This window comes from Ochotona princeps, chromosome 31 (assembly GCF_030435755.1).
Source record: "Ochotona princeps isolate mOchPri1 chromosome 31, mOchPri1.hap1, whole genome shotgun sequence".
Taxonomy (NCBI): Eukaryota; Metazoa; Chordata; class Mammalia; order Lagomorpha; family Ochotonidae; genus Ochotona; species Ochotona princeps.
In genome coordinates, this window is record NC_080862.1 from 9,611,660 (window position 1) to 9,634,263 (window position 22,604).

The 22,604-nt window shown below is 42.8% G+C and overlaps 1 long non-coding RNA gene across 1 annotated transcript in view; it reads right to left on the reverse strand.

The window, feature by feature from the left end:
- Positions 1–998: 998 nt before the first annotated feature.
- Positions 999–22,604, reverse strand: part of LOC131478372 (uncharacterized) — an 89,915-nt gene continuing 68,309 nt past the window's right edge. Inside the window, exons 3-4 of the long non-coding RNA XR_009244436.1 lie at positions 20,197–20,351; positions 999–1,130 (exon numbers count right to left, since the gene is read on the reverse strand). This is a non-coding gene — a long non-coding RNA (uncharacterized LOC131478372). The remainder of the gene's footprint in view (positions 1,131–20,196; positions 20,352–22,604) is intronic.

The window sequence follows — 22,604 nt, forward strand, 5'->3', positions numbered from 1 at the left end:
ATGGCTGGGTAAACATATGACAAAAGAAGTAATTTCTACTTAAAGAATTAAAGTAGTATTTCTCTACCACTTCATTGTGCAGATATTTCAGTTTTTCAGTATAATTGACAATTCTCATAATAAAATACTGGGGAAAAAAAATAACATAAGCCTAAAAAAAATCCCACAGTTGATTGTATGTGTTGGAACTTTGGAGGAGATTTCAAGTTATTTTTAATAGCACATATCAACTTTATAAAGAAAAAATTTTTGACTTTATTTCTTTAAAATTCCCTACGATTTCCATGGGACAGCAATAGACAGGCTTTTCTTCCCCCAATCATTTTGTTACTAACCATATGGCGTTTGTAGGTAAACAATGAATCCATTGCAAAGAAAACCTTATGTCAAATACATAATAAATGACCATTATATCCCATAATTAAATCTTTTTTTCACATGAATAAATTACTTGCAGCACATTTTTTGAGTATTCACAGGGCATTATGTGGATTTCACAAGTTAAAGTCGAGATGTTCTCAAATGCTTCGCAGTCTAATTGTGTTATAGTTACTGTTTGTTTGACTTGATTTTGAAAATGTAGTCTTTCTGTTAGAAATGTCCATAGACTGTAAACTAAGATGCCTGACTCAAAAACCAAATATGGTCATGCACCCCATAATGATGTTTCGATTAATGACCAAGTGCTTCTACAATGGTGGGGTCATATCATTTTATTGCCAAAGGGCATAGTGGCCAACTCAGCTGATATGAATAGCCTGTGATGTTTGCAAATATTGAAATTACTTCCTGATGGATTTCCCAGAACACATCTGACTGTTAAGAAATACATACATTAAGTCTGCTGCCTACAGCACCAGCATCCCCTATGGGTGCCAGTTCAAGTCCTGGGTGCTCCAATTCCAATCCAGCTCCCTGATGACATTCTTGGGAAAGCAACAGAAGACCCAGAAGACATTCGTGGGAGTGTTACCACATGGGAGACCAAGAAGTCGCTCTGGGCTCCTGATTTAGGATTGGCAAAGCCCCAGCTGTTTCGGCCATATGGAGAGTGAACCAGCAGGTCAAAGAATTCACTCTCTCCTTCTTTCTTTCTTTGTAACCTTAACTTTCAAATAAATAAATGAATCCTTTAAATAAAAGAGAGAGATGCATGTCTATAATACAGTGAAATGGGCAAGGCATTTTCCCTCTTTATCACAATTCCTATCTCAAGAAAAATTTCATTTCTGACTAAAAAGACAGCTAATCCCCAAACAGACAGACCTGTTACTATCCCTACTTGAAAGGAAATAAAATACAATGTCAGATTAAAAGTTAATCTTCATAAAGTCACAAATACAAAACACATACACAAAATGCTCACAATACATTTTGCTGATAGTTAATTTTCAGTGTTTTAATGTAAGAAAAACTTCACAGTTTAAGAAAAATAACACTACTAATCACTTCAACAGGATGAAATTATATTTCAGGCTGATGGGAGATGTTTTTCTCTGTCTCCTTCTATGTAACTCTGCCTTTCCAATAGAGGTAAATAAATCTTAAAGGGAAATTGGTTAATTAAATGATAATACACATAAAAAAACCATACAGGTACAGGTACTTTAATTGATTGAAAAATTCTATTTTTGAGATACTTACATGTTATAAACAAATGTTAAGAAAAAATAAAGACGTAGGAATCACTTTTTGTCTATTCAAATCACCTCTTCTTTCATAACTGAGTATAGACATGTGGCCTTCGAGCTAAAGACTTTATACCTTCATGCAGTAGGTATTTACACGTGATGCAATTTTTGTCAAGAGAATATTAAGCAGAGGTAACATGACCAGACCATAAAAGTCTTCCTCACACTATCTCCTTCCTGGGAACTTGAACCTGGACAAAACTGTGAGTCCTTTCAAACTGTCCAAACTTCAAATAACCTGCAAATAGGTAAAAGAAGATGAATTTAGGAGCTGGAATGGATACGAGAAGGCAGGAACTCAAGTCCTCCCAGGGAAGAGCCCCCGCTGCCCTTGAACTCTCCATTTCTGACTTTATCACATAGTGCTTTTAGGAACTTCACATATTACGGTATTTTAATTCTTTGTGTCACTCTGTTTTTGGCCTTTTTATTACAATTCCTTAGTCACTCATCGTAATACAGTACAGCCTAGCAAAATGCCACAGCTAATTTATCATGCATTGATGAGTGTGAGAAAGTGACAGAAGGATAGATTCTGGTTTTCATTTTCATGGTTTATTGTGCATGCATTGTTCTGTTAAAAAAAAAAAGAAAACTTAAAATTCTGGGCTGGTATTGTGGTTTAATGGGTTAAGCAGTTGCCTGCCAAAGCCAGTATCCCATACAAGGAACCTATGTCAGGGCCAGCTACTTCACTTTCAATCCAGCTTCCTGCTAGCACACCTGGGAAAGCATGGAAGATGGCCTAAGTTCTCAGTCCCTGCACCCCTGTAGAAAACCCCGGTTGGTCTCTGCATTTCAAATAAACAAGCTAAGTCTTTTTAAAAAAAAAAAAAAAACTAAAAATAGGGATTAAAAAATATTTCATTACTTATCTGAAGGGCAGAGCTACACGCAGAAGGGAAGAGGCAGAGCGCTTTCCTCTGTGGGTTCACTCCGATTCCTACATTGTCACCAATGTCCAGAGGAGGACTGTCCACCATCTCAACAGGAAACATGTTATGTTCTTGAAAAGCTGAAGCTTATGATCTAAACTCTGTTAAGATGGTATCAAAACATTGAACTCGTAGCTTATGGCCTTTGGAAAATCATAATTATTGTATGCATTTGTCAAACAATTAAATCCGCTGACTTCAACTTGATGGGAAGAATGAACGGATATATTGTAAAACTCCCCTACCTTTTCTATTTCCAAAGATAAAAAAAAAAGAGCTTTTGTGAGTGTAGAGATTTTACCTCATTTGCTTGAAATCTGAAGTATCAAGTAGTAACATTGAGAAAAACTTTGCTTTCATTCATTGGTTAAGAAAAATTGTTGGTCACCGCTTTTTTGTCTGATACCAATCCCCTGGTGTCTTACGCCTATCCAAAATTTAACCTGATTCTTAAAAATTTTGGACAAAGCTTTCTACTAATTTAAAACTCAAACTCCTCAAGTGGCTTGCTTTGTACCCATTACTCACTTTGGTCCCTAACCTATCAGCTGTTCTTTTGAGGATTTACCCTCATTCTTCCAATGCAAACAAACTTAAACTTTCTTTGTTCCTTGATTTTGCTTTTTAACCAGAACAGAGAAATTTTAAATATTCTAGGGAAGTGTTTTCATTTTAAAAAACGAAAAACAGAAATTTCTTGTTTAAAATTTTGCTTTAAGTCAACTTCTCTATTTTTTTTTAAAGAAGCCATTTTTGAGAGACACAAAATAAACTTTAAAACCACAAGGAACTTCTTCTCGAGTCATTTTTTTTCTTACAAGACAACAGTTCCTACCCAGTGATTTCCTTAATAGGGCACACTGTGCTCCCTCGTTGCAAATTCATAAAAATACGTCCATATAAACTTATATCATAAATTTACCTATAATTCTATCCTAATTGGATGGATAATAGTAAAGCCTCAGTAGCTATCAATAAAATATCCTTTAAAATAAAACAGGGCCCGGCGGCGTGGCCTAGCAGTTTAAGTCCTCACCTTGAATGCCCTGGGATCCCATATGGGCACCAGTTCTAATCCCGGCAGCTCCACTTCCCTTCCAGCTCCCTGCTTGTAGCCTGGGAAAGTCATCGAGGACGGCCCAAAGCCTTCACCCGCGTGGGAGACCCAGAAGAGGTTCCTGGTTCCTGGCTTCGGTTCAGCACAGCACCGGCCGTTGCGCTCACTTGGGGAGTGAATCATTGGACGGAAGATCTTCCTTTCTGTCTCCCCTCCTCTCTGTATATCTGACTTTGTAACAAAAATAAATAAATCTTTAAAAAAAACTTTATGGTAACTGAACTAATGTATTAAATTTTCACTGGTGAACCTGGAAAAACAGGATTTTTTTTTTTACAGACGGATAGAATGCTACTTATTTCACAAGTCGGTGGGTATTTCTTCTGAATTATTTGAGTTAATCTTTTTGTACATTGGCTCCATAGTAAATGAAAACAATATTTGCAATTCTTCACCCAAATGAACTTCTAAAGAGTTATTCCCCTGCCTTCTGCAAGTTTGGCATGATTATCTGTGAGGGTATATTACAATGTGTGGGACCTGTGATTTACGAAAAAAAAAACTCATGAGTTTCAAGTTTTGTTTTGTACCCAAAATAAACTTATCCTGAAACTCCACTTTCTTACAAACTTTTTAAAAATCTCTCCCCTGAGACTTGATTTGGCCATTGGACTAATACAAGCCTGACATCACTCAATAAGCAGTTTGAGCCTCCCAGTGCTTGAATGAGCAAACGGCATTGTAAAGCAAACTCCATCCCAACATGAGGCTTTTACCTGAGCCCAAGAGTCCTGAAATAGCAGCAGAGCAATTTCAAATCAGCCAATTATCCAGGAACATGGAAAATAAGTGGTCAAGTGAAACTCCAATCGCCTTTCTCAAGTTCAGGTTCAGTTCCACTAATTACCGCATGGTGATCATGGGCAAATTCCTAAGCCAGGTATTTTTAACATTCTCATCTGCAAATAAGGAAGAGATACGTCATTTAACCAGAACATTAATCTGACCTGCCTAGGACGCCTGACAACGGGTGCTCACCCCTCTGTAGTCCTTCTTTCGGAGGTGTGTCAAATGTCTATTTCTTTCTCCTCTGTCTCTGCTTCAACATCCATGACCCATGCTCCCTATACTGCGGGGGAAACAGCTGACCCAACATCTGGGCAGCTAAGATCCTTATGTATTGCTTCAACTTCAGTTGCTCTTCGGCCTTTGTCAATGGCATTATTTTTTCCCACTGCATTTTTCCTTCACTTCATTTCACTGGCTTTGGTTGTTGAACTGAAGGGTTCAGTTTTCATTGGAAATGCTGGTTAACTTATTTCCAATGTCTCTAATCTTCTCGAATAAATACTCCGGATTTCCCTGTAAGGAGCATTTTAATTATAGCCAACAGATTGTACCAAGTGAATGCTTCTTTGTCCCTTCATCTTGACACTCAGTTTCTTGTTTGTTTTTCTTCTTCTTTTTTTAAATTTATTTATTTTTATTGCAAAATCAGATATACAGAGAGAAGGAGAGACAGAGAGGATCTTCCGTCCGGTGATTCACTCCCCAAGTGACCGCCACAACAGCCAGTGCTGTGGCAATCTGAAGCCTGGAACCAAGAACTTCCTCCAGGTGTCCCATGCGGGTGCAGGTTCCCAAGGCTTTGGGCTGTTCTCCACTGCCTTCCCAGGTCACAAGCAGGAGCTGGATGGGAAGCGCAGCTACCGGGATTAGAACCGGTGCCCATATCGGATCCCAGCGTAATCAAGGTGAGGAATTTAACTGCTAGGCCACTGCGCTGGGCCCTGTTTTTCTTCTTGACCCAAGAGTTACTTAGTAATGTGTTTTAAATTTTCCTCAAACGTGTGATGTTAAGGGGACCTAATTCTAGATTTGTGATTCATGAATGATTTTACTCTCTATTTTTTTAATTAAATAAATGCAACATGTTAAGCGTTAGAAGGCGAGCAACCACCCAACGACATCAAAATCTCTCTCATCTCCATAAATGAGATTCACACGCAAGAGTTTATACAAAGTGCAGGTACATGAAAAGATCTTTCATAAAATGTATTTTTAAAATAAATAATAAGCTCCAGTGCTTTCAGTAAACCATGGCAACAGCTGTCCACATAACTAGCAATTCTGGAATGATAAACCGACTATTGTGTTCACATGCAAAGTAATTCATAGTCAAAAGCCAGGTAAGCCAGAAAAAGTAAAAACCTGTGTGTGTGTGTGTGTGCAGATAAAATACATCTATTATCACAAGGTAAGCTAAATTTTTCAATGTCTTCTTAGTGGTTTAAGCAACGGAAGTTTGATTATGTAACTGTTGTTCTTTTTCTGGTCATCTCTCGATGATAAGATTGCCTTATCTTACTACGAGAACAGAGCTGACATCCTTACAAGCTGGGCTTGTTATTTACAAATGTAAAAGATTATCTTTCCCCTCACCCCCCACCAAAAGAGTGAACGTTAGCAGCCTTAGTAATGTGAAAATTAAGAAGAGCTTATGAGGGTTGGAACTTCCAGTGTTAAGAGCAGTCCTGGACAAGCTGAGCCACTTCATCACTCTCCGTAATTTCCAACAATAAGTCATAGCATCACCCTGCGTACACCTTACCAGCAGACAAACTGAACTCTCACTGACAAGATGTAAGAGCTACCTCAACGACTTTCCTGGGGCTGGCAGACTGGCTTAGCAGGCCTGTGGTAACAGCATCCCTTACAGACACTGGTTGAAGTCTTGACGGCTCCACTTCCAATCCAGCTTTCTGTTTATGGCTTAGGGCAGCAGCAGAGGATGGCTCAAGTCCTTGGGACCACACGGGAGCCACACGGGAGATCCAGAGGAAGCTCCTGGTTCCTGGCTTTGGCCATCACAACTATTTGGGGGGTGACCCAGCAGATGGAAGACCTCTCTGTTCCCCTGCTCTCTGTGATTCTTTCAAGTAAAAATAAACCAAGTTTTAAAAATAAGTCTTTTCTGTCTCCCAAGTTACCCACACTGTCAACTTTCTAGATCTTTAATTTCCATCATTAGAGTCTTTACTTAACATTTCTGTTTATCTAGAATTACTCATCAATGACTCTGTCATTACCTTTCAAAATTCGTTTTCTTTTTTTTTTTAACTTGTAAAGATTTGTTGAATTTATTTGTTAAAGCCAGTTACAAAGAGAGGAGAGACTCAGAGAAAGAAATTCACTCCCCAAATGAGCACAGTAGGAGGCCAGATCACACCCAAATCAGGAGCCAGAAACTTCTGGGTCTCCTAGCAGGATGCAGAAGCCCAAGGACTTAGGTCATCCTCTGCTATTTCCCTAGGCACACTAGCAAGGAGTTGGATCCAAAGTGGAACAGCCAGGTGTCCAACTAGGGCCCATAAGGAGGGCAGATGGAGGCTTACTGCGACCTGCCGCAACATCAGCCACATCAGCAATTATCTTTAGGCCTTTGTCACAGACCCCAAATCTAGAAAAGCAGCTTTAAAAACTTACTGGGAAGCAAGAAAGGCCAGGCTAAGGAGGACAGAGGAGGCCAGATTTCCCTAGGTTCCCATCGTTAACTCCTGACTAGCCCTCTCCTTCAGCCCAATGGCATCCCCATTCTTCCTCCCTCTTCATAGCAAACAGAAGGTGACAACACATGCAAACTAAAGTGTAATGTTCAGAATGCTGTTTAAACCTTCATAAAGTTTACAGGGTGACTTCTTCAAAGGGTGTTTACATTTCAAGTGGGAGTGATACATCCGTTACGTTTGGTTTGTCTGAAGTCAAAGGAATGGAGCATGCCTGCTTCATGCACTCCTTGGGAGGCAGGCTGGCAGCTTCGGGGAGTTGGGTCCCTGCCACTCATGTGGAAAACCCAGGTGGAATTTCTGGCTCCTGATTTTTGTTTCGCCCAGCCTTGGCTGTCAGGGGCCCTTGAGAAGTGAATCAGCGGATGGACGATAAATAAACAAGTAAAAAAACAGAATTGATAATTAGAAATAGACACGTCTAGTTTTTAAAGACTTATTTGTTTGTATTTGGAAGGCATATTTTAGAGAAAGAAAAAAAAATGGTCTTCTATCTACTGCTTCCTGTACAAAAAAATCAGTCAATACTTGTTAAAAAATTCTCAAATGTTGGAAGAGTAAAATAGAGCACTGTAAAAAGTTCATGGGAATGCAGTTAAAAGCTAGCTATTTTGGTACAAACATTTTTGAAACATATAATAGGCATTTTCCATGAACTTTTTGGAGATTCCCCATAGATAAATTACATATACTTAGTATAAATATTAAAAACTGAAAATTAAAGTCAATATTAATAATATTAAAAACTTGTGCAATTTTTAGCAAAGACATGAAGACAACCCAGATGCTCATCAAAAAAGAATGCATAAAGAAACTGTGGCACATCACTATGGAATACTAATCAGCCATTAAAAAGAACAAAAGTCTACCATTTGCAACAAAATGGCCCCAACTAGACAACATTATGCTCAGCAAAATAAGCCAATCCCAAAAGGACAAATATCATATGCTCCCTCTGGTACAAGGCAACTGGGTTCAAAATAAGGATAATTAGATATGCAGGTAAATTCATCTAGAGGAACTGTGCAAGGGAAACCAACATACCGAGAAGAGACAATATAATGCCGCATGCATCGCCACTCCTGAGTAAAAGGTGGACTCCCAATGAAACTGTTAAATCTATCTTGACAATGGGATGCTGGACTTTCTATCGTTGTCTATGCCTGCAGTGTCATGATACATTTAAATAGCAGAATGATGGAGTTGTGACCGTTGCTAACGGGCTACACTTTTGTAATAATATGGGGAAAAGCTGTTGGGGGGGTTGGTAAACGGGAAAGATGGAAGGGGAAATCTCAGAGCCTATAGAACTGTATCATGAAAAATAAAAATAAATAAATATTTTTTAAAAGGAAAAAAAAACTGGTGCAATTCTAAGGCAACTTGAAACTAAATTAAAACGATTTTTTTTCTGAGGAATGATGATTCAAAAACTTTTAAAAAGATGACGTCAGCTTTGGTGGGTAACGGGGCCTGGCTTTGTTGTGGTCCTGCTTGCTGCTTCTTACTTGGCTTTTATCTCTTCTGTTTAATTTCCCAGAAATAAAAACAGTTTCTATTCTATGATTTCTACTCTCCAAATTACATTACATGCGAAATGAATCATCTTTTATCCTTTGCCTCACAACCAAAGTTTCCAGCCCACACACCCCTCCCTCCCTCCTGCCTTATCCATCAAAAATCTACGCAATCAGTTCTGGTTCTGCATTTGCTCCTGCTTATTCCAACATTCCAAACAGGTGCCTTCCTAGAGAAGCATGGCAAAGTTCAGCAGGACAGCGTGGGAAAGGACGCATGTCACATGGACCACCTCCATGTCATCTGTGGGAAAATTAAGGTCTGGCATTAGATGGACATGAAATTCATAGGTCGCAAAAGAATCAGTCCAGGCAACTCAAGGATCTTCCCTAAGTCTCTTGGTCAAGCTCTCTCTTACTACGTTTATTTACAAGAGCAAGTGATGGATTAGTTATAGAGTGTTGGCATATAGTGCTTATTATAAAATCTTTGTTCCAGGACTTGATTTATTTCTGTCTGTCTTCAATGTTTTTAGATCTATACTGGTACACTGTACCACTCACTACATGGAGGTGAACATGGAGGTGTATGCACACTTCATGACATTTGAATCACTCATATACTTCCCAAAGAGGCTAAACCAGTTACACTGGACACCAGCCCTGAAAGAGGGTACTTCGAAAAGCTCATGGAAAAGTAAAATAAAGATGTTTATCCTGGTGAAAAAAAAAATTTTTTTAATCCATGCCTAGGTATTTTTTTTTTCATAGTACACCTTTTCAATGAACTTTTTGAACACATGGGAATCAGCAACAGGTAAAGCTCATTTAGAATGAAGTTCTAGGGACTAGCATTGTGGCAGAGCAAGTTAAGCTGCTCACTGCGACTCCAGAATCCCATGTGGGTGCCATTCCCAATCTTTCTCTTTTCCCCACCTTGCAATCCACAAAACTTCATACAAGCCTCAATCTAAAATAAACTTACCAAACATCAGAGAAAGACAGTTACAGCTATTTGCGTGCCAAATGTCACTCTGAACAAGATGATGTGGTAATTATTTCACAATTAAGAAACCACTGGACAGGGCGCAGTGCAATGGCTCAATTGGCTAATCCTCCCTGTGTAAGCACCCGGATCACATATGGGTGTCGATCCATGTCCCAGCTGCTCCACTTTCCATACAAGGTCCCTGCTTGTGGCCTGGGAAAGCAACAGAGGATGGCCCAGAGCTTTGGGGTCCTGCACCCATGTAGGAAACCTGGAAAAAGCTCCTGGCTCCTGGCTTTGGATCAGCTCAGCTCCGGATATTGCAGCCATTTGGAGAGTGAACCAGCAGATGGAAAGTCTCCCTCTCTCTCTCTCCTCACATTTTAAATGAATAAAAAATAAGTCTTAAAAGAAATAGAAACAATGAAGCCCTGGAATTCCACTCCTATTCTCCTTGGCTTAGAAAAAAAAAATAAGTACTTATTTATTTAAACAGGAGAGTCAGAGAGCGAGAGAGAAAAAAAATCTTACATCTGTTGTTTCTCTACCCCAAGTGACACTGTGGCCAACGGCTGGTTTAGGCCACCTGGGTGGTAGCGGCCCATTAGTAATGAGCTGGATTGGAAGTCAAACAGCTAGGACTTGACCAGCGCTCTGACATGGTGTCAGCAGCTTAACTGACTGTGTCACAACACCAGCTCCCCTTGGTTTATATTTAATCTGATAAGCTGATACTAAAAGTGAGCTGGGTTGGTTTTTTTGCTTTTTGTTTTTAGGTTTTCCACTTATTGACATTTTAAAATACTGCACTCCCCAGGTGTAGGCAACTGCCTATGTTGCCTTGTACCAAGACAAGTGTTACACTGCTGGGAAAAAAGCAGCCAACGTTTGGCAAGAATTCTGAGCCTGGTTAATGCCAAATTTGTGTTAACAATACCAGTGTGTCAGCATGTTTTCTATGTTTTGTTTTTAGGTAAGTTGGGAAGTGAGGGAATTCCCAGTTGGGACACACCACTCCAGCTGCCAGATGGGAACATTGCAGATTCCCCAAGGGCAGGAGGCCTGGGGATGTATTGAAGTGGGAGCAGCTGAGGACATGTTTGATAGGGGAAGAATGACTTCTGGGGTCTTTCATGGGCCAGATCACTGCATTTGCAAAATAAGCCAGGGAGTTTAGACCAGTGCTTTGGAGGTAAAAACAAACAAACAACAACAACAACAAAAACTGAAGATATGTCTGGGTTAGTCCAAGGCACCTGCCCACATGGGAGACATGGCTGGGCTAAATAGCATTGTCTCCTGCATGTTGGCACACACAAAAGCTGAGGCTGGAGGTTATGCCTGGTTAGGCCAGGCCAAGGAACCCACCCATGACTGTCATAAAAGAGCCACATTAAACTCGGTTGCAGCACCCACCACAACACTAGAGAACTGAATCTGGGCGCAAATTCTGTAAGGGGCTTGTGGGCTTGCTTTTGTGTGACTGCACTATCTACCAGTTTGCACAAAGAGCTGGCAGTGGTAATGGCTGATAAATGCTGGACCACGGAAATCACCTGACACTTGCAGGAGCTGGGACTGGGAAGAGGTCAGGCAGGGTCAGGCTGCAGCACCCTCTGACACATGCAAAAATCAAGACTGAAGGCAGTCCATGCAAAGCAGAGCTGCAGCACCTGCTGGCACGTATGGAACTTAGGTCTGGGTGTGGCTCAGGAAACTTACCTGCATGGCTGCAGCTCTTGCTAGGGAGCACCACAGCCGGGGCTGGGGGCAGGCTAGGCCAGGCAAGGCCACAGTGGCTACACTGGCATATAACACAAGGTGTGGGCAGCACCCGATGGGCTAAGCTACAATAGCTGAGACTGCAGGTGGGCCATTCCGGGCTAGTTTGAAGCAGGCACCAGCACATGCAAGATCCAGGGCTCTGAACTGGCCTTTTAGGGGAACTCTGAAACTTCAGCTCTCACTGGTGAGTGCGAGAGCTGGGGCTGACAGTAGACCAATTTGGGCAAGACTGCAGCATCCATCAGCGTGCAAGTGGGCTGGGTTTGGGGGGCATGCCAAATTGGGCCAGACTCCAGTACCTGTTAGCACTAAGAAGAGTCAGAATGAATGTGGGCAAGGTTGAGCTAGGCTGAGCTAGGCTGTAGCACTTGCCAGCTGTGTCATCTGTTGGTGTGTGTGAGGATTGGGCCTGTGGCAAACTGGGCTAGACGAGGCTTAGTACCCACCAGTTCACATGAGAGATGGAGCAAGGGGCTGAACTAACTAGGCAGCTGCATCCACCAGTATGTCATTGACTGTGCAGGTGACAGACCACACAGGGCACTGCACTGGCTGATACAGACAAGAGCCAAGACCAAGGTCACTCCAGGTGAGGGTTCTCTGGGGGACTCTCCAGCTTGACTGCTGAACTCAAACCCCAGCCACATTGAAAATCACAATATGTGTGATCTGACCTTGGAATGCAGGTATCAAGACTGGGCCTTCTCCATTTCTGATGCCTGTGCCATGTGCCTTGGCCAGAGGATGGAGAGTAGAGCCGGCTGGACCACTCTCCTGGCCAAGCTTTGCAACATGTTCCTAAATGGGTGGATTCACTACGGTGGATGTGGCCAGCCCATAGACCTTGAAAAAATTTTTTCAATCCTGGTGCAACGACACTCATGACATTTCAGAACGCTTAAGACCATTCAAGTAACACCCTCGGAATACTCTTCCCCACTTCAGGGTCTTGAATGCGTCATCAAATGACTGCCCCCATCCCTGGGTGCTGATATAATTTGATACAGGAGAAAAAAAAGAATTGAAACATGTGTCCCACCCACCTTTCTCCACACCTCAACCCTCTCCACCTTAGTGGGAGACCCACATGTGCCTGCATCCCTCTCAACTATGTGCACAATATTAAAAATAAAATTAAATTTTTCAACTGTCTGAATATTAGTATTCCGAATCTCCATGGCCAGGTCCAAGATTCTACAAAATTACAATTCTTTAGGATTTGTTTCCTGGGCTTTCTCTGTGCCAGACGAACTATGTATTCTGAATCAGGTACCATCTTCTATCTGCTTCTCTGCAGGGAAATAGTTGGATGACTGGTTTCACAGCCTGGACTTCTTGCTACTGCTGCTGACCCAAGCCAAGAATCAAGCAGAAAAGCAACAAGTACTGACAAAGGCACAGCAGGCAGGATGCTGCTTGGGACACCTGCCTGGGTTCAAGTGCTGGCTATACTTTTAATTCTAGGCGCCTGTTTATAACATCTAGGAAGTGGCAGGTGATGGCTCAAGTATTTGGGTGCATGCTGCCCAAATGGGAAGCCTGGATTGAGTTCTGGAATCCTAGCTGTTTGTGGGCATTTAGGGAGTGAACCAGCAAATGGATGATTCTCTCTCCCTCTGTCTCAACTCAGCCATTCAAATAACATTAACAACAATAAATATTAACGAAGGAGAATGGGAAAGTGGCTTCAGATCTTCACTCTACATGAACTATTGATATCCTCTGATGACAATATGTAGTTATGGAGTCTAACACTATTTACAAGCTATTACCTTGAACCAGTTGTTGAGGTTCACTAATCCTTTAACACACCTGTAAAAGGGAGCAATGAAATGGCTTTCTTCATAGGACTTCTGCAAGGCTACGTGGGGTCCCTATAAGACACCTGAAAAGGTCTGTCTTTAGTTGGGCTTCTTCCATTCTCCTCTCCACATACTCTATGTGAATTTCCAGCACACCTGCATACTGGGAACTCTCTCAGTAGTCTTAAAGGACCCACCTCCTTCCTTGGGGTAATTCAGTGAAGTCTCTGTGATCAAAAACCCAAAACAAGCATCCTGAGCTACACCCTGGGCTGCTGGAACCCAAACAGGTGTGGCAGCTCCAATCTTGACAAAACTTAAATGCAACTTTAGCCCTCATGCAAGTTCAGAGCCCTGGCACCAGGAAAGTGAGACAAAGGCCTGGGATAAAGGGAACAATCCATTCTGTTGGTAGCCAAGCTTTTAGGGGTTTCTAACCACAACTCCTCAGGGAGGAGTGGGCAGCACTGCTCTTCATGCTTTCCTCCTAGTCCCCTTCCGTAACCAGCTTGGGGCAATTGTGGCAGAAATATATCACTATAGCCACATAACCTGGTTCTTCATCTCTCAGACTCCCTTTAAGTCCACATCCCCAAGATCCCAGAGTGCATTGCTGGGCAAAACCCTCAAGCTTCACCCTCCAGCAGCCACCACATGGCTGGGAGGGTCGAGCACCAGTACATCCAGGCCAAACTCACCTGAGCTCCTCCCACCAAGATGATAGTGGAAGGTGGAGTCAGGGTGCCATGACTGCCCAAAGCTGCCCGAGATTCCTTCCCCCCACCCCCAGTGTAATTACTGTGGAAGGAGAAATCTCTCAGATTAGACAAGCCCAGGACTTGCCCACCATCTGGCGGTGGTGTCACACATTGAACCTAACTCATGCTGGGTCCTCTGAGCGGCCTCCATGTGGCTGGGAAGGCTAATCTCCCATTCCTCCAGGTCAAATTCGGCTTTTTTCTGTTTTAACTAGCTACCTCCTTGCCTACTTTTTGGAACCTTAAAATACAAACCCTAATAACAGGATTGCAATAATGTCTAAAGCAGCTCTACTCCCGGGCACATGCCCCAAAGAACTGAAAGCAGTGTTAAACAGATACTTATTAACAAACCAGCATTATTCATAATAGGCAAAAAGTGGGACAATGTAAATATCCTTCAACAGAGGAATGGACAAGGGTCAGTGCTGTGGCATAGCTTGTAAAGTTACAAGCTGTATCGCGGACATCTCATATGGGGACTGGTTTGGGTCCCAGTGACTTCTCTTTTGATCCAGCTCCCTGCTCACAGATCTGGGAAAGCAGCAGAGGTTGGTTCAAGTGCTTGGGCCCCTGCACTCACCTGGGAGACTGGGCTGGAAATCTAGGTTACTGGCACCAGCCTGACTCAGCTCCAGCTGATGCAACCATCTTGGGAGTGAACCAGCAAACAGAAGATCTTTCTTTCTCTGTATGTCTGTCTCTCCTTCAATCTCCGTAACCCTTGTAAATAAATAAATACATCTTTTTAAAATCCTGTATGAGGACCGCACTTCAGACCTACTCAAGCAGATGCTCTAAAGTAGACATCGGTATTTTTCAAAGCTCTGATGTCTCCCCATTCTATTCCAACACACAGTCAACTGTCGGAACAGTGCTCCAAATTAGCCTGTTTCTCGTCGTATGCAAATAACTTAGCTCTCTTATTAAAATGTCAGCTCCGACAGACACTCCTCCGGTGGTGTCAGAACAGTTCTGACCAGCTCCCAATTGACACTGATGTCGTTGATTTGAGTAGCAAAGCCCTAAGGGTTTTTTGTTTCTTTTTTTTTTTTGGCCATCTAGGTCTATTCTCTGCTGTTCTCTGTGTGTGTTCTTAAGAATGAAAAGTCCATCAACACCTGAGAAACTATTCTAACACGAAACGACTTACTTTATCTAAAAAAAAAAAAAAATGTTCTCCGGGCAGCTTATCCCCCAGCGGCGGGGAACCTGGCGGGACATGGGCCAGCCCAGCCTGGGTCCTCCTTGTACAGTCCTGTATGCAGGCAGCCAGAGGCGTGCTCTGGGGACGTGGGGTGTAGGCTTGCAGGAAGTATGGGGGATGGTGCAGGTGGGAGTGAGCAGGAGCCTGAGGGTTCATGTCCAGGTGAGGAAAGACTAGTTCCATTGACAAGGTCAATGTACTTACAGGTAAGCAAGGGGCTGGGATTGAGAGGTTTGGAGGGTGGAACAGGAAGACCTTTAAGAGTCAGACCAATGCATCAGCACACATGGGAAACCTGAGCCGGGCTACTTAGTATTGACCATCACCAAATACCACTCACTGCTAGGGCTAAATACCACTAAAGCTAGGGCTGGGGGCCAGAGTCAGAACAGGGGATGAGTAATGTTAGGCTGGTCCATGACACTAACCAATACACGAGAGAATCAGGCTGGGGGCAGAATCTGTGGGGTGGTATGTGGGCCCATCCCTGTGTAATTGCAATTTCTGCTGGAATACACAAGATCTGTGGCTGGAAACAGGCCTGTTTGGGAAGTTAAAGGAGATGTGCAAACTGGATTGGGGTTCCCACTGGTGAGTGGGAGAGCTGGAATAGGGGATCAACATGGCTGGTCTCCCTCAGCATGGGTGTGGACTGGGTATTGGGAGCGACAGACTGGGCTAGACTCCAGGACCCACTGATACTCGTGAGAGCCAGGGTAGGTGTAGAATGGGCTGGGTTAGATTTCAGCTCCTGCTGAACCATGTGAGAACTGTGTCTGGGCATGGACCAGGTATGGCTGGGCCGTAACACCCAACAGTAAGAACCAGAATGGGTGTAAGCTAGTTGGGTAAGGCCACTGTTCCTGCCAGGAAAGGAGGTGAACCAAGTCAACCTGGGCCAAGGACCCATCAGTGTGTTCGAGATCTACCACTGGGAGGAGACTTGATGGAAGAACTTAGGGAACACCTTTGTGAGAACATAGTCCCAGCAGGTGAGCACAAAAACCAAAGCAAGGAGTAGCCCAGACCAGCCCAGGTTACAGTACACACTGGCATACATGTGGGTTAGTTGTAGTACTGGCCAGGCTGGGCCAGTTCAAAACATCCATTGGCAGATCTGAGAACTAGCATGGGGCACAGGAGGGGCTGAGTGGGTCCTCAACAGCAGCCAGTTCACACTTGAGCCAGGACTGGGGGCTGGCTGAACCGGACTAGGCTATAGCACCCACTGGTGGATGCTAAGCCATGCCAGTCTGGGCACCCATGCCAGTGGGTGCTGGGTCTGTAAGCTACTGGTCAGGGGGTCTGATGGGGCCAGGGACACCTGGTACAGATTAGGAATGTGGGGGCCTGGGGTCTCACATCCAGGATTGATGGTCTGACCATGGAGTGTATATGTCAGAGCTGGGCATCCTTAATGGAAAAGACAAAGCAGTGGATGGCTGGCCCAGATGAACATGAAGGATGTGGCACCCCATTGGGTGCCGTGGCAGAGGAAGGAGGACAGAACAAATTGGATAACTACCCCAGACAAACGATGACAGCAAACATCTGGGAAAATGGAGACTCTAAGGTGGACCCTGACATCCAAAGGAAATTGAAAGGGATTCCTCATCCTTGGATTGACAAGATCAACAGCATTTCAGAACTACCCAATCCAGCTGGGCAGAAGCCTTGGAGCATGTGCCAAACTGGGGACCCTGGGTTGATATTGGTTGGCTGCTCCCCCTCCCCGGGCACTGGAGCTGCTGGGAGGCTGAGTGGGCCTTCTCCCCTTCTCTCCTCCTTCTCCCCAGATACAAGAAAAAGAAAGAGAAATTTGAAAACAACGATCACACCCATTTTTCCCTAACCCTTGATACTTCCCACCCCAATGCACTGTGTATACATCATCAAACATAAAAATAAAAATGTAAAAATAAAGAAAAGTCTTCATGCCCAGCCACATTGTTATTAGTCATATTTCTTTACTCCATTATAAAACTCTAAGCCTTTCCTCCAAAGGCCCACATGTTAGCGTCAGCTGCTTTGGATTTCTGAATATTCTTGTTGATTCTACTTTTGTGTGACGTCAGATATTCCTCGAGATCCAAGAATAGATCCAAAAATACCCACTCACGGAGTTACTTCCGCAAATTGTCTACAGAACATAAAATATAATTATCAAAATTTCCATGAAACTTTCTGCCAGATAATTCAGGAAAAAAAATCATACAACTTCTCATCAGCTTTGCCTGTGATGCCAAACCATTCTTTTTTATCCAAGATCAACCAATAATAAAGTTGAAAAATATATACATAGGATTCCAAGGAAATATACTTCAAAATGAAATGAAGATTATTTATATATTAAATTATTCACTGCATAATTTTGTTAACAAAGATGGGCGAGAGATCTCCAGTAAAGATGTTGATTAGGAATTTAAATATTAATAGCCAGAGGTTTGAAAAACTCATTGGTGGGGTAGTTCAAAAGCTTGGTAAATGGATGTTATGACAAAAGACATCTAATTTTCAGCATCAATTTGTCATCTTCAATATAAACCAAGGGGAGTAGAATGGAAGCTTAGTGCTTCATTATAAACTAATCTTAGGCTAACAGGTTCAATGCCCAGTTTAGCAAAACATATTTGGAAAATATATGGCTCAAATGCCAGAAAAAATGTTATTAAACCTGCAATGTGCAGTAGTTAGGAATGACAGCAAGGCACCTGTAAAGATAGCAGAATCTGTAAATCTATAAACCACTGAGGAAAAATGGAAACCAAATGAGCAATTTCTGATAATGATTAGTCAAAACACAGCTAATCCAAGCAAACTGATGATGACAATTTAAGGTTACAGATATTTTAACTGATGTCAATTTTATAGTAAAAGCACTGATATAAGCCTTTAGAGGCATAAATAAGGACACTGTGTTCATGGATACCATAATAACACAAAAAGCAATAATCATGAATTTATGTTTCAAATACAGCCATGGGAACATAAAGCAAAAACTCACAGAAATAAAGCATTTTATAAGGACAACCACGAGTCAGATGCTTTAATCCTGTGTTTTCAGAACACCATCTACTTAAAAAGATAAAGCATTAATAAAGAAGCTACATGTTTGAATAATGCATTGTACTGCTCAGTGCCTCTTACATAAATATTCTCATGGAAAATTTCCCCCAGAGCTCAGAGCCAAGGAGGAGTTTCATCTCCCAGTCAATAGGTACTCTCTAAGCTATACGAGACTGTAAAAACATTTCCTAAGAAATCAAAACAATGAATCCATGTCATTCCTGCTTTGCGGAAACTGCTACAAAGTTCTAAGTCCCACTCCTAGCCCACTGATTATCACTCAACTCCAGTCAGGGGTTTTAAATACATGGGTTCTTTTCTCGGTTTGGGCTTCTGCCTGCTATTCTGCGTAAAGGGTGTCGATTCTGGCATGTCTGCTTTTATGTTTAAGTCATCTTAAATCCTTTCTAAAGTATACATGAGAGGTAAATTATGGATATACCCAACAAGATGGCAGACAGTGTTCAGACCTGTTAGACATTCTCGGCCGTCTCCAGGCAGGCTTCTTTCAGTTGGGACAGGACCAGACAGGCATCCCAGAGCTGAGCCAAGGCCTTTGAGAAGCCCTCTAATTTGCATTTTAAAAGCAATAAAATAGCCTGCTCCAGACAATTCAGATGTGAGATCCTTTGGCCCACTGACCCTGTCTTGCAGTCTCAAATCCCCTGATTCTCATCAGCTTCTTTGGTAAGCCCGGTGTTTTCTTCCAAGTTCCTGGCTGACATGTCTACTGATTGGCTTCCTCAGTACTGATCTTTTCCCAATGTTTACTGGCATTGCAGCTTAAAAAAAAGAAAGAAAAAAAAAAAAAAAAAACCAAACTATTCTTATGTAGAGAAACCAGCAAGCTGATTCTCCAAGAGCCAATTCTCCTCCTATGCCCACATCTAACCAGACCTGCTTTGGTTCTGGCACATTTTCATTCAGTTTGGGAAAACTCAAAGCATGTGCCTTCTTTCAATATAGTGAACCTTACAGAATGAAAAACAATCATAAAAATATCACCATTTCTTTTTATCAGTTACATGATCATGAAAAAAAGATATGCAAAGTCAATATTACAGGTTAATTGTGTATCTCTTCTGTATTACATGCATACATTCTCAAGTTTCCTTTGGGCACCTCATTCACTCATTCATCAAGCACTCAAAGGCAGAAGGAAAATGCCATTCACTGTGACAGGCAGTGGAGAACCAGGAGTAGGGGCAGGCCTGGGAGAGGAGGAGACAGCCGACAGCTTCCTCTGGCCCATCCTAGCTACTGCAGCCACTTGGGGGAGTAAATGAAAGGCGGGGGTGCCTTCTCACTCCCTGTATCTTTGCCCTGAAAATACATTTTGTTTTGTTTTAAAGGCAAGTTTAGGGCCTGGCGTGATAGCTTAGTTGCTAAGTCCTTGCCTTACACCCACCGGAATCCCATACGGACACTGGTTCCTGTCTTGACTACCCCACTTCCCATCCAGCTCCCTGCTTGTGGCCTGGGAAAGCAGTGGAGGATGGCCCAAAGCCTTGGGACCCTGCACCCACGTGGGAGACATGGAAGAAGCTCCTGGCTAGTGGCTTCGGATTGGCTCAGCTCCAGCTGTTGCGGCTATGTGGGCAGTGAACCAGCAGACAGAAGATCTTTGTATCTCCTTCTCTCTGTATATCTGTCTTTCCAATTAAAAAAAGTAAAGTAAATCTTTTTTAAAAAGTCAAGTTTATTTTGATATGAAATTTTCAAAATTCATGCATGTTTCATAGTAGGCCATTTCCCATGAACTTTCAAAAAAAAAAAAATTCACTAGGATTTAAAAAAAAAAAAGCTGCACCAAAATAAACTTACCTTTTAATTCTGTTTTCCCGTAGCTCTTTGAAGTTCAAAGACCTGGCCCAGATGGCATGTGAACTGGAAACATTCCACTTGAATAGGCTATAAACAAGTTGAGTGACTCGGAGCAACCTTGGCAAAGCCATTTTCTTGGCCCTCTTTCCTTGGCCCTATAGTCACAAAAAGAACACGTAAGAACCCAAGAAAAGAAGGTACAGTTTTGGGGAGGAGGGATATCTTCCAGAAGCCCTTAAGTGTCAAGGTCTCTTTGGTCTTATTCCTGTAGGAATCTTTATTCATTTACTCAATTACTTAATTTATTTGAAAGGCAGAAAGTCAGACCAGAGACAGAGAGAGTTATTCCACCTGCTTATACACTCTCCAGATGCCAGCAATAGCCAGAGCTGGACCAGGTTGAAACCAGGAACCTAGAGTTTAATCCGGGTCTCTCACACAGGTGGCATGAACCCAACGCCTTGCCTCCCAAGGGTGTGCAGCAGCAGGAAACTGGGCTGGAGAGAGGACCCAGGGACTTGAACAGAGCACTCCAAGATGGGACACAAATGTCCCAAGTGACGTCTTAGCCACTGAGCCAAATGCCTGCCCCTCCCATTTGACTGTCTAATGGTATTTAGAGGGTGCTGGGACTGCGAAGTAACAGGTTCTTGCCCTTTTCAGTATAGCGACAGGGAGAAAAGATGACAGGGAAAACAGGGAGAACAGCACTTTACTTCAGGTAAAGTCCTTCAAATCTAAACTCTTTCCTGGTACATTTGATTTTTGTGGCAAAACAACAAAATGCTCAGATCATAGAAGTCCCAGTCATATTTCTATTTATGACCTGTGTGCAGCAAGTCAGGCTGTGGGATATATGGAATTTTTTTTTAATGTGAATTCTCTATGAATTTCTTAAAGTCCCCTCGTGTTGATCCATTTTCTGCTACTAGTAGCACAATACCATGGGCTTGGCAAAGTTTGAAAGGAAAGAGGTTCCTTTAGTTCACAGCTCTGGGGCTTGGAGGATATGGCCTCAGCATCGTTGTGCCTTGGGTCGGGGAGTTCCCAAGAAATGGGGCCACAACAGTGACAGTATTTCTCAGGTGACAGATCTTCTCAGGTCAAAGAACCCAAAAGTGACGCAGGGTCAGGTTCATTCTGCAAGAACTCACTTTCAAAAGAACGTAGTATCCCCGAGAAGTAACTTAGCCCCTTCTGAGGGATTTCCCCCAGTGATCTAAGGACCCCCTGTGAGATGCCTCTCTCCAAGGTCCTGCCTCTCTGAGGACCGCGCCTCCAATACATGAACCACCAGCCAGTGAAGTTTGAAGTTTGCAAAACCTGCCACCTAACTCAGAGTGACCAGAGTCCCACTATGAAAAGTTCCTTGAGAGAAAGAAGAGAAAGATGTAGACGCTGGAGGCAAAGTAGACATTCAAAGTAGACGAGCTTATAGAAACACGCTTTCCAATGCCATACACACACTCACAATATCACCTTCTGAAATCTACATCCTGGATTGAAGAATTATTCTAAACACAGGAAGGTTTGAATTGACACTGTTTTGAGAGTCACTGAGTGCCGTTTCTTAAGGAAAGGCATAGAGCATCTTTGTGTAAGCTGTCAGGTCTTGCACAATCTTAGCCACACCCTCTGTGGGACCAGAAGGGACAGGAAGGGTAGATATGTGCAGATCCATCTGTAAGTCACAAGTGTGCCCTGACTGACAATTGGCGTAGGGAAGGAGAGGAATAGCTTGCCAGGTTCTGACAAGTTCTTCTTATTCAATTTTTCCCTCCTGACACCTGTTTCTTTAAAAAGTATTTATTTATTTTTATTGCAAAGTCAGATATACAGAGAGGAGGAGAGACAAAGAGGAAGATCTTCCATCCGATGATTCACTCCCCAACGGCCGGTGCTGAGCCGAGCTGAAGCCTGCAACCAGGAACCTCCTCCAGGTCTCCCACGCGGGTGCAGAGTCCCAAGGCCTTGGGCCATCCTTGACTGCTTTCCCAGGCCACAAGCAGGGAGCTGGATGGGAAGTGGAGCTGCTGGGATTAGAACCAGTGCTGCATTCAAGGTGAGGACTTGAGCCGCTAGGCCACTGCGCCAGGCCCCTAAAACCTGTTTTAATCCATTAGGGAATGTGTAGTTAACCAAACACAGTCCTGCCAGGCTGAGTCTCCAGAAAGAACCTGAATGCAGTTATTAACTTGCTCAGAGACAGCATCTTTTGCCATCTTCCCCTGAGATAAAATTATGATCCATTTTCACAAGGAATGGGATAGAGATCACTATAAGCCAATCTCAATTCAAACAGAGTTCACATTTTATCATTTATAAGTCTGTACTGTTGGCATCATTTGGTTCCCACTGGGTCACATAATACAGTGAATATTGTTGCTGTGACTGAGAATACAATCTAA